Raw genomic sequence first — 25,979 nt, 5'->3', positions numbered from 1 at the left:
GTAAAACCCAGAATCAGGAGCTTTGAATTAGTACAGCAGGACTCAGATGCCAAACATAGGTCAGGAATAAAAACTGGACCTCCAGGCATTAACATGCTCTCTAGGATGGCTGTGTTCCACCCCCTCTAGGCCCCACTTGCCCAGCTCAAAGCTCCCTAGGGCAACTGCTATTTCCAAGACCACAGTCCAAACCTTCACAAGAGATGAACTGAGCCAAGCTGACCCCCAACTAGCAAGAATGAATGAAGGAACTGGAGATATCTCAGCTGAGAAGCCTCTGAGAAAAGCAAAAATTTAAGCTTCTTAAGATTCATCACTCTTGCCATATGCTGTGACTTTTCCATTCATATCAGCAATTGTGGGAATTTCAGCTTCTGAATATAACATTGAGAATTAACTAAGAGTTTATAAATAAGTCCTGACTCAGAACACAGCCCTTGTTAATGTTCTTTAATCCTTGTGGGAACTGATGTTCCAACCAAGGCCTTTACTGTTTGAGATAGTCCCCACCAAGAAGGAGGTCTTCACTGCCCTTCTATGACCTTGTTACTGCCAATGGTATCAGACCCCATACTCTCCAGGACTCTCAGCTTGTGCCAAAAATCAAAACAGACTGTGCCAAGACAAGAGCTGGGGGAAGGACACAGAGGATGGGAACGTGAGAAGTATAACAGAAAATTGAAGCAGAGTAGTGCTTTGCGCTCTGGCCAAAGCAAGGCCACCTCTAGGCTATGTGGGGCCCCTGACTATATAAGCAATTTGAGTCACCCAGAATTAGTATGTTAGCACCATTCTGGTAGGCTGGCCTCACCTGGTCCTGCAAAAGACATATTTTACTTTCCAATGTGAGCAATCTTCTTGCCAGGCTGCCCTCCTCCAACCAGGCCCCCAGACAACCCCATAGGCAAAAGTTCTAGAGTGCTTCAGGGTATCTGGTCAACCTCACTTGGGGGATAAGTGTCAGAGAGAATCCTGGGGATCAGATTCTGCTCAGGACCCAGAGCATCTAGCTGGGATGGCTACAACTGAGGAAAATTTGAGTCATAGAAAAATATAAAGATAATAAATGTCACCTATAATATTTCCACCCAGGATTACCCATTGTAGAAATTTTGCTCTATTTAAAACTAGTATTTTTTTTTTCCTATGGCTACCTAATTTGCTTAGACTCAGGACTGACTACAAAATTTGCAAGGTCCAGTGTAAAATGAAAAGGTGGGACCTCTTGTTTAAAAAGTATTTAGACTTTCAAGGCAGTGACAGCAGAGTATTCAATACAAGGGCCCTTCTGAGCATGGGGCTCTGTGTGACTACACAGGTTCAGCCCATGAAGACAGCCCTGGCTGCTGGCCTGGGCTGGTCCCAGGTCCTAAAGGAGGACTTAAAAAATTTTGAGGAAGGCACTTGAAAGTGCAGGGCCTCCTCAAACATGGGAAGTAGGACAGGGGTTAGGCATGCCTGGGTCTAAGTGCGGTACTGTGCCAAGATTACAGAGCTAAGGGGCAAGTTTCAAAGTGATTTATCACTATTTGTTCCCAAATCCCCAAATGTCAAGAAACTCATTCTAGAAAAGGCTAAGTAATTTATGAGGCACCTAGCCAGTAGAATATTACACAGTTACCAAAAATGATGTTTACAAGAGACTTCTAATAGTACAGGGTAAAATTATTGCAATATTATGCCAAGTGAATTAAATATAATCACAATTATGTGAACATGTCTGAATAGGAAAAAAAACTAGTTTTAAATAGAGTAAAATTTCAATGGGGTAATCTCAGGTGGAAATATTATAGGTGACGTTTATTATCTTCTTTAGATTTTTCTATGACTCAAATTTTCTTCAATAAACAAATACAAATTTTATGAGGAAAACAAAATTTCAAAAATATTAGTGAAATATAGCTACAAATGATAGCTATATATGATACCTTGAGACTTCTCACTTCTGATGAGTTCTAGAAGCTCATTACGTTCTAGAACTCACTTCTGATGAGTTCTAGACGTTTATTATGAAGCTTTACAAGAAGTGGGCTCTATGCTATGTAGCATGTTCTTTAAATCCTAAATGGCAGGAAAACTACAAGATTACACAATACTGAATTCTGCAACCTATTTTTGGCATAATAATATGAAATACTAAAGGAAAAACTATATTTGAGTTATTGCTAAGCCAATTTACCTAGTGCCAACCTATCCCCTTCTTTCCTTTGAAGGGGGTTATTTCACTGTTTTATGGGAAATGATGTTATTGAGAGTAATTGAGGACCTGGAAGACTGATGTTTACACACAGATATAGCAAAGCAAAACATTATATACTCTAAGATACACAAAAATTGTAACTTTCTCTTTCTGACCTTTATTGCCTCATGATCTTCTTCACTCCATTACCACAAAATTACTAGATAAGAGGGTGTCTTAGTCAGTTTGGGTTGCTATAACAAAAATACCACAGACTGGGTGGCTTAGACAACAAACAATTATTTCTCACAGTTCTGGAGGCTGGGAAGTCCAAAGTCAAGACCCTGGCAGATCCAGTGTCTGATGAGGGCCCACATCCTGGCTTGCAGACAGCTGCCTTCTCACTGCATCCTCACATGGCAGAGGAGAGGGAGGAGAAGGGGGAGGGCGGGAGGAGGATAATAGAGGGAGAGGGAGAGGGGAAGGAGGGGGGAGATGGAGAAAGCAAGCTCTCTCTCTCTCTTCCTGTAAGGGCACTAATCCCATCATGAGGGCTCCACCCTCATAATCTAATCACCTCCAAAGTCCTCTTCTCCAAATCCCATTACATTGGGGATTAGGGGTTCAACATACAAACTGGGGGGGGGGTCCACAAACATTCAGTCCATAGCAGAGGTGAAAGGGAAGTTGATTTTGTCAGTTAGACTACTCAGTGTCTGCTAGTTTAAAGCAGTCTCTTTCAGATTTGCTCAATATAAACTCAAATTTTCTGAGGCCCTTTACTCACAAAACTTCAGCTGGGAGAAATAAAAGACATAGAGAATTTCTTGAATGATAATCAGAATATTGATTCCTCTAAATACTACGACCTGATCTTTGGAGCAAGCAGAAGAAGAGAATAAATCAGGGAACATATTCTGGCATGATATCAAGTGTTTTTGCTGACCTATGCTTTGACATTACCCCATTGGTCTATTTGAAAAAAGCTATAAGAAACAACTCTATATGAGACTGACTTGGTTTATGAAGGGACAGTGAGGACTAGGTGTCAATTAGGAAAACCCATGAGATACATTACTCTCAGGTGTTCATTAGACAGAGTTAATCTGTTTTGTCTTATGGATACTTTGACCATGGAAAGGACCATGTTTTCCTCTTTCCTTTGGCTAGTAGGAAGCTCAGGGCCAAATTTATAGTTCATCTCTAAAAACTGCAAAATTTACGACATATTTTGTTCACCAACCCTACATTTAGTTCAACAAACTTTTCCTTTCCTTATTTTTCCTTAGTCCCAGTTTCCTCACTACTTAGTTTTTATCTTATATACTCTGTAAATCACCTCAAAATTGTCTTGAAACAATGAAGCCCTCCTTGAATATCCAGCCCCTCACAGTTACAGGAGGACTCTGTCTTGTAGGATCCTCTTGTAGATATCTCTATTGAAGACTGTTCTGTAACATGAGTATCTCTCCCGCTGGACTGTACTTCTTAAGAGCATAAACTGCGTCTTACTATTTGGCAACTGGCATATAACAGGCAGTTGAAATGTTTGCTGGAGTGAGTGCAAGGATGGGGGAATGCTTTGAAAATGATTGAAAAATGTGTGAACATGACTTACATTGTGGTATTCGTTGCACATGACAGTTTGCTTTAAAATATTGTGATAATGTTATCATAAGATAGCGCTATAAAAAATAGGATGAAATTTTAACATCAGATTTCTCAGTGCTATCCACAAAGTCTTGTTCTGCAAAGTGACTGTCTGGCTGAAAACATGTTTGATGCTCTTTATTCATTGTGAATGCAAACATGTAGTAGCTCCATGAAACAGGTCCTATTGAATAAGATCTGCTGTCAACTCGAAGATTTTTTCTTCAAGTCACAAAGTCTTTAAGCAAAAATGCTTTACTGTTTGAATTAACACGAAACAAGGAAATCTTTTCTATGCGGAAACTAGCACAGTCTAGAAGTGTAGATTATACTTGGAACCCCCCGAGGGACCATGAAGGCCATCATCTCAGTAAGTCTTAAACCAGAGGCTTCTGAGCTCTGTGGGCTGGGTAAAGGTTTTTTAGTCTTACTCACCATAATAACAGACAATGGCCTAAATCCGCACGGTGTTTGACAGCCTCCAAAACTCCGCACCAGGTACCCAATCTGAAAATGATTGTCACTTTCTAAACGTTTACTATGTGCCAAGCACTAGGGTAAGCACTTTACCTATAGCTGGAAGACAAAACACTGACATTAACAATCACCCCTTCTCCTACCTGCAAAGGAGAGATTCCCAGGATCCCCTCTTTGTGCTGAGAGAAGATGATAGGTGGAGATGCAAATGAAGAAGCTGACAGAGAGCTAAGTCATTCTAAGAAAGAAAGACCATATAGAAGGGGTAAGAAGGTGGAGGAGCTCGAACAGCAGAGCGGGACAAGAGAGAGAGACATCAGAAAGAAAGGTCTGCGGTCAGAAGAGAGAAAGGAGCCTGAGAAAGATACAAGGGCTGCTGTGGGGAAATAGAAGAAATGTTTAAATGTGCCATGTAGGGAGTTTCACGATGTGGTGTACAATGTAATCCTTCCATGAAATCTACAGTAAAAATGTGTGAGGAGTTTCAGTACAAAAACACAAGTGAAGTGTATGTGAGGAGTTTAAACACGCCCGGGTTACATACATCACCTCCTTATTGTCTCTCTTTGTAAGATTTGTTACTCTAGACAAGGTGTCAGCAAACTGCAGCCTATGGGCCATACCTGGCCAGCCTAGCTTTGCAAATAAAGTTTTACCGAACCACAGACACATCCATTCATCTAAGTATTTACCATGGCTGCTTTCACACTACAATGGCAGGGGCGAGGAGTTGTGACAGAGTTGCAGCCCCACGGCTGAGAAAGCCTGTAATAATTACTTTCTGACTCTTAACGGAAAGTTTGGTGACCCCCACTCTCAACTCCTAAATAAGAAACACAAAAGGATCAGTGAAAATGAAAATATTGTATCAGTCAGGCTAAGGGTGTTGGGGAAATTTGGAGTCAGCAAACATGAGTAAAAGATATATTAACAGTTTCCTTGGCTAAGTTTTCGCATCTGTAAAATGGGATTAATAATACACACTTCACAGAGTTATAAGGAGGCTCATATGTGAAATTAATTTTTTAAAGTATGCTTTGTAATTCTTAATCATTAGAGAAATGTCAGATATTGCTGATAATGGCTCACAAGTGGCTTACAATTTGTAAATAAGAAACACCACAGAACCTCAGATATTGGTGAAATATATATATATATATATCACCCACCATGACATCCTTGAACAGGAAGGGGCTGAACCAAGACACCTGATCTTTCTACTGGAATTATCAGTACACCACTTTTTGTCTTAAAATTTCCACCCAGGAGTTTAGTTTGAAATTTTCCTTTTGTGAACACTTTCCATTTCCATGAAGCGCATCAACTGTGAAGCTCATGCTCACATAGGAGTTTCACCAGGCTGAGGGAGAAATATACAGAGGGAAGGCCACAACTATAAAGAAAGGTTTATGTACAAGTGATGAAAATGAAGCCATCACAATGACTTAACCATGAGAAGACTTAAAGTATTTTAGTCTTTCGATGAATAAAGGGTATTCATGAAGTCCTTATTTTTTTTTTTTTAGCTTTCAGAGCTTATATTGTGGGTGTGAGAGATGACCAATCCTCCAACGGCATTTGAAGGCAAATTCATAAATGATTTTAGGGTAACTAGAATATATCTCAGCATAACCACCATCCATCATGACATGAAGCTCAGATGCTCAGTTTATTCTTTCAGTCCTTTGAAGACCAACTGCCTTAAATTCCATCACGAAATACAATTTTGTTGCATCAATAAAGTTTTAATACACCCGCATAAAATATGATAGATCAGGTGAACAAGTGGGCAAGCAATTGATCTACCTTTCTCTAAATGTCATTTAAGTGCTTATTTATTAAAGTTTTAGGATAGTTAGAATAAACAATTTTACACTTCCACATGACCATCCATCTTCTCTGCTGCCCATTTGCTCCTGAAAGACACAACAGTCTCCTTGTTGATTTGTCATTGGTGAAATGCATTTTGGTAAACTTCATCCAAATAGAGGTTAAAATGTTATGCATTGCACTATTCTGGTTGAGAGCAGAGAATTTTCATCTCACAAATGATATACACTTCAAGTTGCTAGCCATCTAGAAGTCATCATTGCAATTATAATTGCCCCGTTTTGTTTATTGAGTTTGGAAAAAAGAATAAATTGCATGTTGTAGAGTTGTCCTGAACCACTTTAATAAATTTGCTTTTAAATGGTATTCAGAGGGTGTCTAGCATACCTTTGACCTAAGGCATTAAAGATAGAAAATGTACAATAAATGTATGATGAATCTATATCTGTAGTTACCAGTGTTGGTTCATAATTCCTTCCAATCTCAGAATTATATTTTCTTAGGGCATTCTTTCAAATGGAGGAAGAGAGGGAAGAACCATAAAAAACTCAAAATCATCTTTTAGTGCAAAGAATAGTGGTTCCCAAATATGGCTGCCCATCAGAATCGCTGAGAACTATTAAAAATTCGGATTTCTAAGTCCCCTAGAAACAAGTAAATCAAAATCTCTAGAGGGTTGCATCCCAAACATGTTTATTTTTATTGAAGCACCCAGATGACTCTTTCATAGCCAGTACAACACCAGACTGGAAACTGCTTTAGAGACCAACTGGTTCAAACATCGCCACATGGCATATTTTTGTTCCAGTGGACTGACCTTGTGCTGTTGTCAAAAGCATTAATGGTTCATGGAAAAGACAAAGGTCAGAAATTCATTTAAAAATTAATACGTGAGACCTCTATGGGTGAAAATACATAATGACACTAAAGTACATAAAAGATCAAAGTAAACCAAGAGACAATTCATACTCTTGGATAGGATGATTTACTTCATAAAGATGTCAATTGTCCCCAGTGCAATTCCATTTATTGTTCTAAAATTTACATAAAAAGTGCTCATGGATAGGCTAAGTCAACTTTGAAATTAGAGAGAAAATATGAGGAGGGGACTGACCCTACAAATATTAAGACATATAATAAAAGCACAGTAATTGAAAGTAATATGTTACTGGTACAAGAGCAGATAAATAGGTCTATGGAAGAGAATGGACAGTTCAGAGATGGACCCATATACAAATGGAAATGTATTTGTACAGCCCAAATCCCTGGGGAAAAGACAGCCTATATAATAGATGAAGTTGGGAAATTGGTTCACTATATTCACAAAAATAAAACTGGATCCTTACCTAACACCACGTGCAAGGGAGACATCAGGTGGATTAAAGTCCCAGATGTGAAAGGTAGAAGTAGTAGATTTAGTAATATCAGAGAATATCTTTAGGATCTAATCGTGAGGAAGGACCTCTTAAAGAAAACCCCAAAAGCACGAACTATCAGGCCAAAATTAATTAATTTAATTCCATCAAAATTAAGAGTATCAGTTCAAGGAAGGAAATTATGGGTGAAGTTAAGAGACACATGACACTCTGGGAGAAGATAGTTTCAATATCTAAAACTGTCGAGGAACTAGTATGTAGAACGTGTTTAAAAAAGAAGAAGAAAAGCAAAAGCTCTTACAAACCAACAAGAAAGTTTCATGAATCCCAAAAGAAAAATTGGGCAAAAGACATGACTAGGCAATTATTACAAAAGAAAAAAGAGTCTGATAAACACATAAAAAAATCTCAAAGTAATTAATAATTAAAGAAAGGCAAATTATAACTATGAGATGTCACCTTACACTATCAGATTGGTAATAATTAGATACCAGGATAGTGACAAATGTTGGCAATGTGTGGTTACAGGAATTCCCATGCAGAGTTCATACAGAATGAACTCCAAGAGGCAGCCCTATTGGAGAGCCATATAGCTATGCAGTCAAATTAAGTTTAGTCATGCCCTTTGACCCAGCATTCTAGCTCTGGGAATGTTCCAGAGAAATTCCCACACAGGTCAATAAGAGTGCATGCATGAAAATATTCGTGACAGCATTGTTTATGGTGGTGGGAAATTGGGAGCAATCTAGGTGTCCAACATCAGGAGGTGCATAAGTTTAACGTGGAATATTATACAGCAGTTAGAATCAACAGGCAGATATTATATACAAAGCCACATGGAAAGATTAAAAAGTGTTGGACATAAGAAAAAGAAAATGAGATCTATAGCACAATACTATTCATGTAAATTAAAAACCCATGTTCAAAAACAACAGCACATATTTTATAAGAACATGTTCAAATAAAAGGATACACATCAATCATTTAAAAATGGTTGACCACAGGTGATGAGGGAAATGGGAGGAGGGATGGGGATAAAAAGGCAGAAAGGAAGGGAGGGAGAGAGAGGCAGGAGAGGGGAGGGCGGGGAGAGGAGGGCAGGGCAGGGAGAGGAGGGCAGCGGAGGAGAATAATGAAGAAAGAAAGAAAAGAAGTGTGCTCTACCAATAATAATAATATGCCAAGAGATGAGAACTATGATTGAGCGAATTCTCTAAGTCTGAGGGCCAAAGAAAGAGAGAGAGAAAATCAATATCCTAAGCATTTATCCTTTTGCATCTGAATTGCTGTTCAGCCTAAGCAACTTCACATAAAGGTAAATGTTAGTGCTTAGCAGGTACAAATGGTGTGTGACACCACCCAGGCCTGTAATTCCCTTCAACCTTGACCACTGGATTCACTAGCAAGGCCCAGGTAGTTGTCTCAAATTCCTTGCCCAGCGGCCTTAGAGCTGGATCCTAATATTTCATCCTTCTGTTTGTCTGTGAATAAATATATACATTATTCTTGTTCTTTTAATTCTGTAACCTCTTCAGAGCAGTTAAAAATTATGTTAAAAACTCATTAACTTTGACGAGATATTGATGATGCCAGCGGTTAATTACGAGCCAGCTGGTGTTATGGCAAGAATTAAAAAGTTAGACATCGGAAGTTTGTTTTAAAAAAAAAACAAAAACAAAAAAAAGCCACACTGCTTTCACTCAGAGGAATGTTGAAACAGCATCACTGGCTGTTGACCTTACAACATAGGTCAAGGAGAGATCTGTGGACCAACAGATCAAATTGCATTTCTTTACTCCATTACAACACAGGCATCTTCCAGATTCTCCCTCGCTGAGAAAATAAAAAGTAAGGGCTATAAATTCCCGTGCTTCATGGTGTTAATTGATTGCAAGCTGGGGTCAGAAAGACATTTCTCCCCAAGGAGTACTCCTGCACAATTTAGAGGCACTGCGGGGGTTCTAACATGCCTAAAAAGCATTAAGCAGTGGTCACTGTCAAGTACCAAACAGCAAAATTTAGTATGCTTTCGGTTTGGGCTCACAAGGGAAGTGTGAAAGTATTCAGGGGTCCCCATCTTCTCAAGAGTGAGGGTTTTTAATAAGCCTACCACTCAATGAGTTCTTTGCTTTTGTGGCCAAAAGAGGTACATTTTTTTGAAAAAGAAAATAGAGAGTAAAAGAGTGTCATGGTTCCGAAAAAAAGGAAGATAAGCAAAAGGAAAAAGTTTATCTTTTCAAACGACTTTTCAACATATAAATAAAGAGTGTAAGATGGCAATGTAGAACAAAGATTCAGGGTGCTGATTCTGGGGTTCATCAGACCCCACTTAGGCAGGGGAGGAGCCTGGCTTGCTCCCCTGCCATAGATGAGTTACTGAAACTATATAAGCCTCAGTCTCTTATCTGTAACGTGGGCATCCTCATTGTACCTGCCTCATCAGCTTTGTATCAGTAAATGAGATGATACCCATAGAACACTTAGTACCATCCAGAGAATGTAGGAAACACACAATAAATATACATTACTTATTTCCCAGGTAGGCAGTAGAGTGCGGGGCCTAGAATCAAACTGCAGAGATTCACTTCCTGGCTTTGTCTCCTATTTCTAATGACATTGGGCGAGTTAGGGGACCTCTTTAAGCTTCAGTCTCTTCATCAATAAAATGAGTAATAATAGTATCTATCCGACTGCATTGTATTAGGATTAGATGAAATAATCCCTGTAAAGCATTAGAATGTCTGGCACGTGGTGATTCCTCCTTAATGTTAGCTATTACTTATTGCTGTTGTCATTACTATTACTATTAGTATTGTTGCTATATGAGCAAACCCTTTATTGATACTGACACAGCCAGCAGGGATAGAAACACTTTGTGGAACTTTGTAACGCACATAGAAGAATGTGTGCAGATGGAGATACAAAAGCACTTTTTCCAAAGCCCTGACAGGGGCCCAAGCAGAAATGAACCCTTACTTCTAGCGCCTTTGGTTCCTACTCCTCTGCTTAAGCTGTTTAAGCTGTGATGTCTCTAGCCTTCTCTCTGCTCCAAGCCTCACCTTGTGGGGGTGATGCGCAGCCTGAGCTGAGCCCATGTCTTTCCCACTAATTATCACTTCCCCCCGCCCCTACCATGGCTTGCACTTCCCCTGGCCAGGGATGGCACGGTGTGCAGCTCTCCAGCTGAGCACCTAATGGTGGATTCAGCCATTATCATCCCTCACTCATCAGTGAATAATCATTACTGTTTACCCACGTCTCTTTTTATGAGGAGCACAGTTTACAAAGATGGTTTTCTTTTCTTGTTTCCCATGAGGCTCTTTATTTTATAGACCTGTTCTCAACTTAGAACAGCTTTATTCTGTTCCAGAAAACTACTTATCATTTACTGATGTTCAACATAAAAAATGTTTTCTTTTCTCCTGCAAATCAAATTGTTCAGCCCAAGCCTTACCGATCTTGACCTCTCTCGTTTCTGTGAGAACAAACCTTCCAAACTATCTGAGAACATTCGCTTTTTTCTGTACCCATTCCACAGGGCTGCTCTCTCCTAATGTTATTTCATTTTGAGAAACTGAGGGGAGGCAGGTCCGTGTGGGAAACGCTATGAAAAATGAAGCTTAGGAGATTGTAAACGCTAATTAGTTTGGAACAATGGGGCAAATACTTGACTGAGAAATCCCTTGTTTCCTCAGAGGTCATAGAAACTGCCTTATCTTACTCCCCCCCACTGATGAACCTTATAAGCCCCAAATAATTAAACATTTTGAACCACAAACAATCTGTATCTAAAATTAGAAATAAAAACAACCAACTATAGTTGGTTGGGACATCATCCTAAATTCTTCCCAATTCTATTCTCACAGCTAATTTTCTATATTTTCTGATGCTGTTTTTTCTTTTTTACTATCAGCGTGTATTACTTTTATAATCAGAACAAAAACTCTTTTAACAACTTTTTGTTGGTAAAATTGAAAGAAGTAGACAGATGATTTCACCAAACTTCCATCCCTTCCTGGAGATATTGGGGAGTGGTTACTAATAGTACCGATGCCTGGCTGTTTGTATCATGGGCTGGATTTCGGAAGTCTTACAATGTAATCTTTCTGCCAAGCACCCGATATCACATTTTTAGCTTACTGTTTGGGGTCTCATGTTTTTCCAATCCAACTCTTGACTCATTGCATGTGTGTACACACACTTTGTTCCAGACTGTCTGTCAGAAGAACACTTCTTCCTAAATGAAGAAAAGTGTTTCTGGTGAATGCCAAGACCGCATGAGGAATCAGAGTGCAGAGTTGCTATTTCTTTGTTCCTGCTGGTTAATTGCTTTAAAGACAAAAAACAAGGGCAAGTGTGCCACTAGGAAAACCTTTTGTAGGGCACACACCACTTGTACATTCCGAATGATCACAAACTGCATTTGCCAACTTTTGATCAAGGTGACAAATCTTGGCTGAGAAAAGAAATTTAGCAACGTGTCAGCCCCATCAGTAAGCTCTAAGGAAAAGTAATTCATTTTTAATGGAAATTCTGTTTACAAAATAGACTAGGTATATAACCAAACTCTAAGAGGAGATAACTCACCCTGGCAAATAGACTGCATACGTAATGGAGTAAAATATAAGTGAAGCAGAATACCTTGTACTTACGGAAATGAAGTACATGCAACATTTTATAGTTACTACAACAGTGACTTTACATCATACAGAAGCTTTCATGTTCAGCCTTGATTTAGATTCAAGAAGTAGAAAAAATGTTGGGAAAGATGAAAAAGGAATGGAGCCATTATATTAAGTAAAATTTTTCAAAAATCTTTACACCAATACAAGTTCCTTTCGGCGCCTGGAATTTATTGGGTCTTTGCCAGTTTCGATCCTCCACTGGTCTAGCTACTCTTGCTCCTTAATAAATCTGACATTATTTCCCTTACAGATATTATTAAGCCATTTTCGAAATTCTTTTGTTTCTATTCTTATTTTTGCTTTTCACTACAACACTGTAGGCGGGTAGAATAGTTAGCGTTATTCCCAACTGGCAAATGAGAAAACCGAGGCACCGAGTAACTCTGCTGCCTGCTGGAAATGACTGAAATAATCCAACCAACAACTCTGAGTATCACTACCCCCATTTACCAAGGAGAAGGAACAGATGAATGATACCACCGTTTGGCTAAACAAACATAAAGTCCCTCTAAATGTATTCAATTTCTACCATAAACACAGAAACAAAGGGAATAAACAGAGTCTTTGGAAAATATGGAAACAAAAGTCAAAGCCTTATTAATCTACTATACCTTGAGAGGTTGAAGTAACAAAAAGAGGCAAACACAGGATAACCTGTGGATATAATTGAGATCACCCAAGATGTTTGAAAATATTCCAAAGATTTAAACAACAACAACAACAAACTGTAAAAAATAAAAAGCAAGAACAAAAAAATATTAAGGCAGGAGTTTAGGGAAGTAAGATACTGAAATGCAAACACATGGTGCTAAAAATAACACAGTTATAGGTTTATGTCCCACTGGAGCCGGTTATTCCCCAGCTCCTAGCTCCTGGCGTGTAATAACGCTCAATACTTTTTGATGAAAGATTAAATGCATGCAGGTCCCTCCTTCAATGGGTCTAGGTCTAGCAGAGAAATAAACATGAAAGTAAATAATTATTACAAAGCAACATAATCTTGATAATAATAGCTAACAATTTTTGAGTATGTTAGGCCTAAGATCATTATGCATAGTAATTAATTAAATCTTCACAATGACCCTATGAGTTAGGGCCTATTAATAGCCTCGTTCTACAGGTAAGTAAACTGAGGCATATTGTCACACAGATGGTGAGCTGCAAAATAGGAGTGAGAATCCAACACTGGTAGTAAAACATTGGTAACAATTGGTGATCACTTAGTGTAACAACATTCTGTGTTGTGGAAGGAGGAGACTCTATGTTAAATCATTTCCACTAGGATAGATTGCAAAAATAGCCATAATTTTTCATTCCCCCTGTATCCATGCTCTTTGCAATTGACTTTGCATTTCCTCTCAGCAAAAGATAGAATCTGTTGGGGCCAGCCTGGTGGCATAGTGGTTAAGTTCACATGCTCCACTTCAGCAGACCGGAGTTTGCGGGTTCAGATTCTCGGCGCAGACCTGCACACCACTCATCAAGCCATGCTGTAATAGTGTCCCATAAAAGAAATAGAGGAAGATGGGCACGGATGTTAGCTCAGCGACAATCTTCCTCAAGCAAAAAGAGGAAGATTGGCAACAGATGTTCACTCAGGGCCACTCTTCCTCACACCCACACGCACAAAAACAGTAGAATCTGTTTCCCCACCCCATGAGTCTGGGCTGGCCTTGTGACTTATTTTGGCCAATAGGATGTGGTGGAAGTGACAGATGTTTCAGTTCTAAGCCTAGGACTCAAGAGGCCTTGCTTCTGTTTATTTTCTTCGGACCCTGACATAGCCATGTGAGCAAGTCTGGGCTAGCTTGCTGGGTCATTATCACATGAAACACAATTGAGTCAGTTGGTTAATCCCAGCTGAGGCCTCAGGAATGGGAGCGTCTATCCAAGATCAGCAAAGCCTGCTAGATGACCTGCAATTGATAACAGATGCATGAAGGAGTACAGCAGATTACAACTACCCAGCTGAGCCCAGCCTCAATTGCCAACCCACAGAATCAGGAGCTAAATAAGTACTTATTGTTTTAAGCCACTAAGTTTTAAGGTGGTCTGTTACACAGAAATAGCTAAGTGATACACCCACCGTATCAAAATCTGCTAGGGATCATTCTTAAATTTTTTTTTTAAGTCACATAAATGATCTGAGAGGGGGAACACACCTTAGAATTGCCAAGATAAAAATATTTTTGGAGGACAAATGTGGCAAAGTATTACAATCTTATAGAAGGACAATCTCAAATATATAACCAAAACGAATTGAGGGGCCGGCCCCGTGGCTTAGCGGTTGAGTGCTCGTGCTCCAATGCTGGCGGCCTGGATTCGGATCCCGGGCGCGCACCGACGCACCGCTTCTCCGGCCATGCTGAGGCCGCGTCCCACATACAGCAACTAGAGGGATGTGCAACTATGACATACAACTATCTACTGGGGCTTTGGGGGGAAAAATAAATAAATAAAATTAAAAAAAAAAAAAAAAAGAGACAAGGGCCTTCACAGTCCCTGCTTAGTTATGTGGCAGGCTGCTTCTAAAATGGTCCCCAATGATCTCCAACTTCCCTTCAGTGTCTCCTACGAGGCTGTAATCAAGATGTCAGCTGAGTGTGTTGCCTCATCTGAAGGCTCAGCTAGGGAAGAATTAGGTTCCATCAAGCTCATGACATGACTGTTGGCAGGATCCAGTTCTCAAAGGCTGCTGGACTGAGGTCCTTAGTTCCTTGCTGGCCATTGACCAGAGGCCACCCTAGGGTCTTCGCCTGTGGACCGCTCCATAGACAACCGGTATTTCACTTTTTCAGAGCAAGTGCATGAAAGAGTCAGAGAGGGAGAGTACAAGCAAGATGGAAGTCACAGTCTTTTGCAACCTAATCTTAAAATAGCTATTTCATCATGTTTGCCATATTCCAGTCATAAGAAGCAAGTCACTAGGTCCAGCCCCGGCATAAGAGGAGGGAATTACACAAGGGCATGAATGCCAGCATTTAGGGATCATTGGAAATCACTTTTGAAGCAGCCCACCACGTAACTAAATTCTAGGAAATTGTGAAGACGTGAGTTTTGTAAACAGGGACTTACTCATCAAATCTCAAAATGCTAGGCCTCAGGAACCAACTCTTGAAGGATTATGCAGTGATCTTATTGACGCAAAAGAATAACAAAGGGTGAAACTATAAATAAGTTTTAAAAGGTTTAGGAAAATTCTCAGATGCTGGTTCCATAATGGAACATTAAAGAGGTGTAAGGAATGTGTGCAGTCGATCCCTAATGTTTTCAGAGTAACATCAAGACAACCTTAGCTCCCTACAAAACGTCCCTCAGAGGCAGGCAAGATGGACCATTGGCCTAATCCATTGTGGCATTTCTTATATACTTATGCATAACACTATGTGGGAATGCAATAAAAATTTAAACAAGGTACTAGAGTTCAACAAAACAGGAGGATGCAGCTTTTGAAAAATGGAGACATGACATTCCTACGTGGTCTCCAAGACATTTGATGCGCCAATGCTCTTTTACATTAGTTCCACCCACAGAAGCTCATCTAAATCAGAGATTCAAAAAACATACCTTAGTTCCTCACAGTACTAAAGAGAAGAAAACAGGGTTTTGTAGAGTATTACTGTTAGAGAGAGAAGGAAAATATCTGACTCCATATGACAGGGCTCTCTTTTATACCTACATTATGTTCAAGTGTTTAAAACAGCAAAGCCATCTATTTTGCCCTCAGGCAATGTCTAAGTAGATATTTTAGGCAAACACTTGGGGTTTGGGGGGATTTGTTTCCTTCAGATTTTTAAAGAGAAGTATGAGGATGGGTGGATGGAAGGCTTATGCTTTACAATACGCGTAGTAGGACAAATAAATGGTCATTGCTAATGCAGTAGCACTTAATTAGAAGGTAAACATCCCTCAGTGAAAAGAATGAATTTGAAAGTTTCCACATAAGCAGTCATACGTTTTGACGTTGTAAGAGCGGTAGCTTCTGTCAATCAACCTGAATTCTCTTTAAGCCTTAAACATATAAGTCACATTGAGAGGGTTATGCATTTCACAAGTGGATTTATATATAAATACTTTTGCTGGCTCCAGTTCAACACAACAAAAGAAGTCAAACATTAGTCTGTATTTGTATTTCTTTGCTGAAGTGTTTTGACATAAACGGCACACAATCCTAGCTGAAAAGCAGCAGGCAGTTTGGAACTAACTGCTCCTCACACTTGCATTCTTTGTGATGTGAATTTTTTTTCTACTTGGAAAATTAGAAAGCTTATGAGTAAGAAGTTTGCTCAAACTTAAGAGAAGAATTTTTAAAAGAAGCGTAGCATTTTTGGAAATTTCAATCGTCACATAACTCACTTTCCACATCTCAGAACGTTTATATGTACCAAATTCCCAAATTCCAACTGCACAATTTGTAGTCGGCATTTGTACCTTTTGAAGACAGAAAGTAATACATATTATATCTAGAAGTCACTCAGAACACCCTATTTTTTTAACCTATTCAGGTCTTGCAATGCACAGAAAAGACATTCTTAGTTAAAACCACTAAATATCCAAGTTACATTGCAAAATACTGTTGGAAACACTTATGAAAAATAATATTTTCAGAAATTTTCACCTTCCTATATGTCTTCATGGACTAGGAAAAAATCTCTGGAGATCATCTGTATTAGTCAGTTATTGACACAATAATGCTGAATAACATACCACTCTAAAACTCATTGACTTGAAGCAATAATCATTTATTCTCACATTCATCAGCAGCAGGTTGGCTACTACTTGGCTGAACCAGCTTGGACTATAGACTTGGGGCTCCATGTACGATTCTCTTATCCTCCTTGGGTGAGTGGTTGCCAGGTACATGTGGTCAGCTCCTCATTTCTCATCCTGGGACTCAGGCTGAAGCAGCAGTGGCTACATGAGGCATGCAAAGCCTCTCCTTGTATCATGTGTACTAACATCCTTTTGACTAAAACAACCTACATGATCAAGTCCAATGTCCAAGGATGGGGAATTATACTTTGCCACAATGCGGCCATGGCAATAAATTGTCTTCCACACTACCATTACTGGGTGTTATTGCCAACCTTAAATAATCAATGAAAGGGTTCTGCTTTCTTCCATATTGAGTATAACATTATCATTGTATTTAAAAATTAAGAATTCAGAAGGCATATTTTGGCAAAAAATTTTTGTTCTTCACTAGAAATCTGCATACAAAGGACAATTTTACAGTTTAAAAATGCCCATGGTTATGAGTTTTATACCAAATATGAATACATGAATACACAATTCATGTATACAGACATAGACAGGGATTAAGTTTACAATTATATTTAGATTTAGATGTATAACTCTTACTATTTGCTTTCTTTTCTAAACAGTTTAGTTAGAAGTCAACAGGGCTGTAGCCCATAGCTTGCTAAGTTCTTAAAAGTAGCTATTATTCCAAAGAAGGTAAATTTTAAACAAAACAAGATGAAAATAAGCCAAAAAATAAACGCTAAAATTCAAATGGCATTTTGCCTGTTGATTCACAAACTAGCCCCCGTACACAGAAGGCAAGAAGAGACCAAAGAAAGAGGCAGACCACTCCAGGTTGGTAGGTGGCAGGTTCAACAGTCAAGAGAACTTACATACGAGGCTTGTCTTGTGCAGCCACAAGAAGAGTAGACCTCCACACCTGCCCCCCAGAAGCTTCAAAGTTTCTATAGAGGCCTTAACTGGGTTCACCAGTATAGCATCACCAGTATAGTCTCAACAACACATTGCTTTCTCAAGGCTGCGTCCATGAAAACCGTTCTGGCTGTGGGAATGGTGGGCAGAATGCACATTCCAAGGACAGGAGGGGATGAGGAGCCTCTGTTGACTGGTCCAGCTCATGGGTCAATCTGCCATCATGTCCTCTGAATGACTTCCTCCAGTACTCTGCCCCTCGAGTCCCCCTCTTCTGCAATGTGCCCTGAGTGGTCAGCAAAGCATTTCATTAGCGTGGAGGTGGCCCATTTGGTGGCTATCTGGCTGCATTGGAGGGAGATGCCACAGCAACAGTATAGACACATGCAAGAGAAAACACAGATTAAGATAATGATTTCCAAAATGAGTAACATTTTTTTCACCAAGAGCCCCATGATTCGAACCATTGATTTATTAAGTCCCCTAGGCTGGGGGTCGGATCACTCAGGATGTTCACTTATGTCCTCACATGTTTTAATAAAGATGATACATTAGCAGACTCATCAGATATGAACACATATTCTGTTTAGGTAGTGGCACAGGTGCCTCCTTGAGAGGCAGTAATAGTGTACAAGGCCATCTGATTTTGAAGGACAGCTTTTCTCATTAGAGACATTTCAGTGTTCAATAAAGACAGGCTTCGTTGGCTATCATTTAAGGCTTGTTGGGTAAATTTAGTAAGGGCTTCTATGTGAGCTATAATGTCCTCCAGGCCAATGAGGGAACAAAGATGGTGGCCAAAAAACTGTACCAGTGGAAAACAGAACATGCTCATCTGGCCTTGAGGAGAGGGAGGTTGGCAGCTTTAGGAACTTGACCTAGTTGTATATACCATACATGCTGGCCAGGGGAGGCAGCACTGTCAGGCATGAGGAGATGGACAGGGGGTGGCATATGCCAGACCAGGACCACACCTTTCCCCCTCTTTCAGTGGTGCTTGTTCCATTCCAGGTATAGTTTGTTTCAACAGGTTCCTGCTTTTCCACTCTGTCTGCTAGCCCTGAAGCTAGCAGAGTAGTGGACAACCACATGTCCTTTTCTAACCTCAGCTCTTCTTCCAACTTTTTAACTAGAGCTTTAGTCTCTAGTTGGACATTGGTGGCCAATCGAACTGCCCACAGCAGAGACCAGCTCACTGCGGTAACCATTTGTTTCCCTTTTTTGCTGCAGTGTGCTATGCACAGTTCCTCAAACAAGTACATTAGACCAGCCAGCGTTTTCGGGGCATCCCCATACTCACACAGTGGTCCACAAGCATCTAACATCTAACCCGTTAGATATTATGGGCCACTCCTCCCCACATAGAGGTCAACGGGCAATTTGGGATTTCCCTCTCAGATGCCTCTTTCCCGAGGCCCATTTCTTTGGTCTCCTGGCTGGCTCACCAATTGTTGGTTTGCAAATTAGCCCCCATACAAGGAGGGCAAGGAGAGACTGAAGAAAGAGGTAGACCACTCCAGATTGGTAGGTGGCAGGTTTAATAAGCAAAGGAACTTACATACAAGGCTTGTTTTGGGCAGCCTCAAGACTGTCCACCAGAATCTTAAAAGTTTCCATAGAGGCCTTAACTGGATTCAGTCATGTAGACCATGGTCTCAACAACACATTGCTTTCTCAGGCCTGCGTCCTTGAAAACAGCTCCCACTGTGGGAATGTGGGCAGAACATACATTCCAAGGACAGGAGAGGAGGTGAGGAACCTCCCACCGGCAGTCATGTCCTGTCAATGACCTCCTCCAACATTGCCAGAATAAATAAACAATAAACTTGATATCTAGTCCCCCTGAGACAGAGCAGCAACTTCAACTTCTTCCGTCAATTTGAGGTTTTATATAACAACCCCAGGTCAAGATGGTCCAACACTTGTGTACTCTTTACCTAGAATACTGCATTGGCTGGACTCCAGTGGCCTGATTAGCTAGAAAGTTTCTTAGTCTAGAATGTGTTAGTTTCTAAAGCAAATAGATGTGTGAGATTGACATGGCAACCTTGCTTTCAATGGAGCGTGTAATAAAAAATGTCTATCTACAGCAGTATCTGTTCTCTGCTGGAGCATAGAGAGTGGTAGCAAAACCACTCATTTCCAATTATTTCATATAAACCCTCTCACAGTTAGTTTTGGGTGCAATCACGTGTTCCTTCAATAGGCGTTTAGTACAATCATGCATCACTTAACGACTGGAAATGTTCTAAGAAATGCATTGTCAGGCAATTTTGTCGCTGTGCGAACACCATAGAGTGCACTTACGCAAACCTAGATGGTATAGCCTACTACACACCTAGGCTATATGATACTAATCTTATGGGACTATTGTCATATATGCCATCCATCATTGACTGAAATGTCATTATGCAGCACATGACTATATAGGTGTTTTGTCTCTTACAGGCTATATCCACTTAAATGCAGGAAAGAATAATTTTATCTGTGTATATTGTTCCTGTTTGTCCGTAATTTGACTACAAGTGAAGGTCAAGGATTGTTCTCTTTGCATCCCTGAAAACATCTTCCACTGTACCTTATATTTAGGAAGCATTTGATGAATCTGCCCAAATGAATTGAATCATTGGATTCCACCTTTTATAAATCCATTGGCTCAAAAGAGTCTTTACTAGTCTCTTGGGAAAGACAATGATTGTTCTTGACAGCAGTAGGTAAATTATGAAAAATGAGGAAAATCACCAGAATGAGAGACCAAACTATGAGTCAAATATATTTGGGCTCCTACCAAAATGACCATGAGAGACTGTACTGGCTTCATGGGACAACACTGGAACTGAATTTAATCTCCTGTCTTGAAAGAGAATCTTCATTTCCACAAACATGTTTTGGCTGGAACATAAAGAATAAGTGCCCTGGTGATACATTGGACTCAACAAAACTGTGCTGGTTGCAAATAATTTTATTACTATATGTGTAGTAAAAGAAAAATTGTGAAAGCTAGAAAATTTAAAAGGTACCATGGAAACTATCTAGAATACAAGGCTGTAGACTTATGTACAAATTTGGCTAACGCTTAAGTAATGACACGTTCAAATGTCCAAATAACTCCCACTCTATCAGCTAAAACCTATTAAGATCTTGGTTTTGCCTTCAGAAAATAGCTAACAAAATTCTCAGGGGAACTGAGACTATGATGTGATTTTTGTGGAGCAATAACCGACTTCAACAGTGTTCCTGGCTTACTTTCAGAAGTTCAGAAATAATCATTACAAAACAAACTTACATAGTTCAAGATACATATCACCATATACTAATTTTGTTTTAATTTTGTTAAAATACACACAGAGATAAGCACTAAAAATAATCATATAATAAAGATTATTCCTTTTCTTAATGACAGATGATTATAATTTAAACTGATATTTAGTTTCTCTTCTCAATATATGTTTCTCAACCATCAAGTACTTGGGACACTACATTCCATATAAAATCATCAAATTAATACGTTTTTCTTCCCCGACGCCCATGCCCACCAGTAACCATTTACTGATTAAATAAGCTTTTGCCCTTGACCAAATGATTGCCTCCCCAATTTCCTGGAATTCTAGGCAAAGGAATACATTTCTAAGACTTTTTATTATGGAAAGTTTTAGACATACACAAAAGTAAACACAAATCATTAGTGTAGGATAAGGAGTCTCTGGTAAGGAGACTCCCGTTGAATTCAAAGTCTTGCTTGATAGAACTGCAAGTCAGTCCTTAACCCAGCATCTCATTCTCTTTTTTCACCAACCTTGTTCTTTATTAGAATTCCAAGAGGGAGAGGAATGGTTTATGCTCTGCCTCCTCCCCAACTCCAATCCGGGCTATTTCTTTCTGAACCATTCCTCACCCATCCTCACACTCAACTCAAACTCTCTTAATCCCATGGGGGATTTTAGAAAATGGAAAACAGTTCATTTTATTCATTCATTCATTCATTCACCAGCTATTTATGGTTATGTGCCAGGAACAGAAATTGTTAGTGGAGATTCTACACAGAAGTTGGACGTGATTTCCATCTCACATGGAGCTAATTGGCTAATGATGGAGAACAAAAGATAGACAACCACAATAAGATGAGATAAGTGCTATAAGGGGGACATACAGCTTAGCGTAGAGAGGAGGAGTCTACCCAGACAGGTGGAGGGGCTGGGTGGTCAGGGAGGATTGTTTGGAAGAAGGGATATCTCAGCAAAGATCTAAAGGATGATTAGAAATTAACCAGGTGAAGATATAAGGCGAAAGTATTCAAGGCAGAAAGAATAGCACATACAAAGGCCCAGACGTATGAGAGCTTGGTACATTTGAAAAAAATCAAAGTTCAATATGGCTAGAGCATAGACTCAGCACAAGGCAGGGGATTTGGGGGAGACAATAAAGGAATGAATGAGGATGGGAAGATAATCAAGGGCTAGTTTTTGCATCACTTTGTACTTCAAGTGAAGGGAGTTTGGATTTTATCTTGAGGGTGATGGGAACCATTGATGAATAACAAACAGGACTGTGACATAACCAGATTTGATTTTAGAGTGATCACTCCTGCCACATGTGAAGAATAGATTGAGCAGGAAGGTGGGAGGAGACAAGGAGAGGAGAGAGAAGGCTTGTTAGAGGCTGTAGCAGTATTGTGGGTGAGAGATGATGGCGGCTTTCTCTGGGGTAGAGGGAGTGGAGATGGAGAGAGGTGGAAAGATTCAAGGCGTACCGTGGAGGGAGAGAACAATAAGGTTTATTGAATAATTGGTTCTGAGAGGAGAAAGAGAAATCATTATGATGCTCAGATTCCTGCTTGGCCAAGAGGGTAAATGGTGGTGCCATTTGCCATGATAAAGAGTCCATGTTGAGTCTAGAGTCCCTGGGATATATCAGTAGCTACATTGGGCCTTGGATGAGCAAGACAAGCTTGGATAAATGCAGATCACAGGAACCATCATGAAGTTTGATTGCCATTTGTCCTATTATTTTAATGTGTCCCCTATTTGGACATTTGCCCCTTTACCATAGGCCACCAACCTGGTGAAGGAGAAAGGGTTCTGGGTTAGGAATCAGGAGACTTGGGTTCTAGTCGAAACTCTATCACCCAGAGGCTGCGTGGCCCTGAGGAGATCTCTTTCAGTCTCTGGGCTTCACTATCTGCAGAAGAACAAGATTAAAATTATCCTCAATTTTCTTTTCAGTCCTAACATTCTATTTTCGTGGTTCCAGTTAATCTATACCTGCTCACTAAAGTTTACTCTTTAAAAATAAGACATTGAACAAAAAATGTCATAGGCAACGAAACTTCCTTTTTGTCTTTGATATCAGAAATACTTTTAAAAAAATCTTTTGATAGTAAAAAAGTATCCTGGGTTGCTATTTAGGCTCTTTGTTTTGATTACTCTACCAGATGTTGGGAGCTTTGTTATTTAGTTTTTCCTGCAGTCTAGCACAGCTATCGGTAACACAGTACCTGAAATTTAAATATCCAAATGTTTTATAAACAATATAAATAAAACATCAATAAGCACTTGACTTTGAAATTATCTCATCATCTATTTTTTAGTGTTATTTTGAGTTACAAAAAAAGAAAGAAAAAGCAGTTTCCAACTTATTTCATTACTCCTTCTGGAAGAACGATATGCCTGGTGTCATTCCTTGATAGTAATTTCCTTTGTTACCGTGAGTCCCTTGCAGAAAATATATCTGAAGTAGCTTTGGAGACTGTTTCCTTCCACTGTTACAAGGCCAGCAGTAGCAACCCAAGTCAATAGGGAATAAAATCAAAGCAAATTTGCTCCCGCATCTCATTTAAACACCAGGCCTGCATATCTGACAGCCTCTGGAATATTTCCATTGCCTAGGCTCATTGCCACCTCAACACAGTGGCACAATGCCTGGCACATGGTAATAACAAGAGCTGCCATTATGGAGTCCTTGGTAATGCCAAGCACTATACTAGGAGTTTGCCATACATATCTCAGTTCATTTTCACATCAATTCTGTGAGGTGGGTTTTATTTTATGCCCATTGTACAGATGAAGAAATTAAGACTCAGAGAGTAACTTGCCCAAAGTCTTCACAGGTTAAAAGTGGTGGAGCCTGGGGCTCAAATCCAAACCATCCAATGTCAGAGTCTGGGCCTTAACAACTGGTCTGCATGGCTTCCACATAAGCACTCAACGAGTGTTATAATTGAAAGGATGGATAGATACACGAATGTCATCGTTTCTTCCCAAATCAGCTTGTCCTGACTTCCCTGTTTCTGTTAGTCTACACTGCAGTCCTATGACAGCCAATAGCTTAAAAGTGCTTTCTGCCCTATAGCCTTTTGACCCAACTTGCACATTAGGCTGTATTCTAGCAAGGTCTCCGCTCTCCAGAGCTTACGTTCTAGAGGAGAAGGTAGACAATAAACAAGTAAACACATTAATCAACAAAATACTTGCAGATTGTGGGAAGTGTTTGGAAGCCAATAAAACAGGACAAGGGGATAGAAAGTGATTACGGAAGAGAGCTATTTTCATTTGTTCCGTTGCTATTCTTCCCTCTAGTTCTTCCCACTGCGAGATTCCAACAGAGGGTCAGCTCTTGGAATTGTTATTATATAGCCATAGCCTCATAACTGGTCTTTCTGCTTCCAGGTTCTTTATTCTTCAGTTTATCATGATGACCTCCTTAGAATAATATCCCTGGAATGTTACTTTCTCATCCTGCCTTTTGCTGTACATTGGGCTCAAACACCTCGTCTTATACCCGAGTCCCTCCATCATCTTGTCTCATCCTAGACATCCGAAAACATCTTTCTTCCTTCGTCCATAGTGTATCTAAAGCATCTACCATGTGTTAGCCATGGTACATTCCCCAACACAAATCATCTGGTTCTTTTGGCCAGGTTTCTTGGGTCTCCTACATATTCTATGCTCATTCCCACGTGCCTGATACCAGAACAGTCTTTTCTGCTCTGTCTACCTATCAAACTTTCCCTGTCATTTAGAGGCCAGCTCAAGTTCCAGTTTTGCAACTAATTTTTCTTTATTTATGCCATTCTGCACTAATGTCCTTTAAAAAAAATCACATTAGTTTCCATAGCTTTCAATTCCAAAGCTTTCTATTCTAGCACAGTCCTTTGCGATGCTCCCTAATCGTTGTGTGAATGTGTGTATTGTACATGCTTGTGTGTTTGAAGGTTGTACATTTGTTCAGGACAAAAACGAGATCTTATATTCCTCTCTTATTCCCTAGTGTCAATGATCACCATAGCAGCAAAAATGTATTCAGCACTTACCATGAGCAAAGCACTGTGCTAAGTGTTTTACATTTTAATTTGTTACTCCCCCCCACAGCTTTGTGAAAAGGTGACCCTTATTACCCCCATTTGGCAAATGAGGAAACTAAGGCTTGGAGAGGTGAAGTGAGTTGCATTAGGTCACACTACTAGCAAATGGCAGACCTGGAAATTAAACCTAGAGTGTATCGTTCCAAAGTCTACAACCTAACCTCTAAGCCATGCTGCCTGAACACAACCCTCCACATTGTTCTATAATTCTCATCCCTAGCTACTTCCTAGAAAGACTCAAGACTCTTTACAGGAAAAGACACGTGCTGGAGGTGGTGTGGTGGGGAAGAGAGATAATGTGTAACTCCAGTGCAGGATTCTGTCTTCTGAGGGTCACTACTGTGAGGACTTGGTGGGGAGTCCACCACATCTGACTGGGAGGTGAACCTTCAACTGAGGAATTGGTGGGTAAGAAGAGAAATTACCTTACACTCAAAGCCATTCCACAGGAGAGCAGTGAGAGTGGCTTCAAGGTGAAGATGACAAACACGTCAAGAAACTCAAAGAATCGCACTATCAACATCAGGGAGTTCCAACGAACTTACTCAAGTTTCTCCTTGAAGGTCAGTGGATTGCTGATAACCCTGCTCCAAAAGGACTGGGAACGGAGGAAGGAGATGTGATTGACATTTATCAAGAACAAACAGCAAGCCATTCACCAGTTTAGACATTCTTTTAATTTTTTTCCTTTTCCTTAATCCTTTCCTATTTTTAGAAATAGTCCTTTTGAATGTAATGTTCAATGC

General features: G+C 39.9%; 1 pseudogene; it reads left to right on the top strand.

The window, feature by feature from the left end:
* Positions 1 to 4,181: 4,181 nt before the first annotated feature.
* Positions 4,182 to 25,900, top strand: LOC131411497 (small ubiquitin-related modifier 1-like; annotated as a pseudogene).
* The last annotated feature ends 79 nt before the right edge of the window (positions 25,901 to 25,979 follow it).

Source organism: Diceros bicornis, chromosome 2, assembly GCF_020826845.1.
Source record: "Diceros bicornis minor isolate mBicDic1 chromosome 2, mDicBic1.mat.cur, whole genome shotgun sequence".
Taxonomy (NCBI): Eukaryota; Metazoa; Chordata; class Mammalia; order Perissodactyla; family Rhinocerotidae; genus Diceros; species Diceros bicornis.
This window is presented reverse-complemented; position numbering and strand designations above follow the sequence as displayed.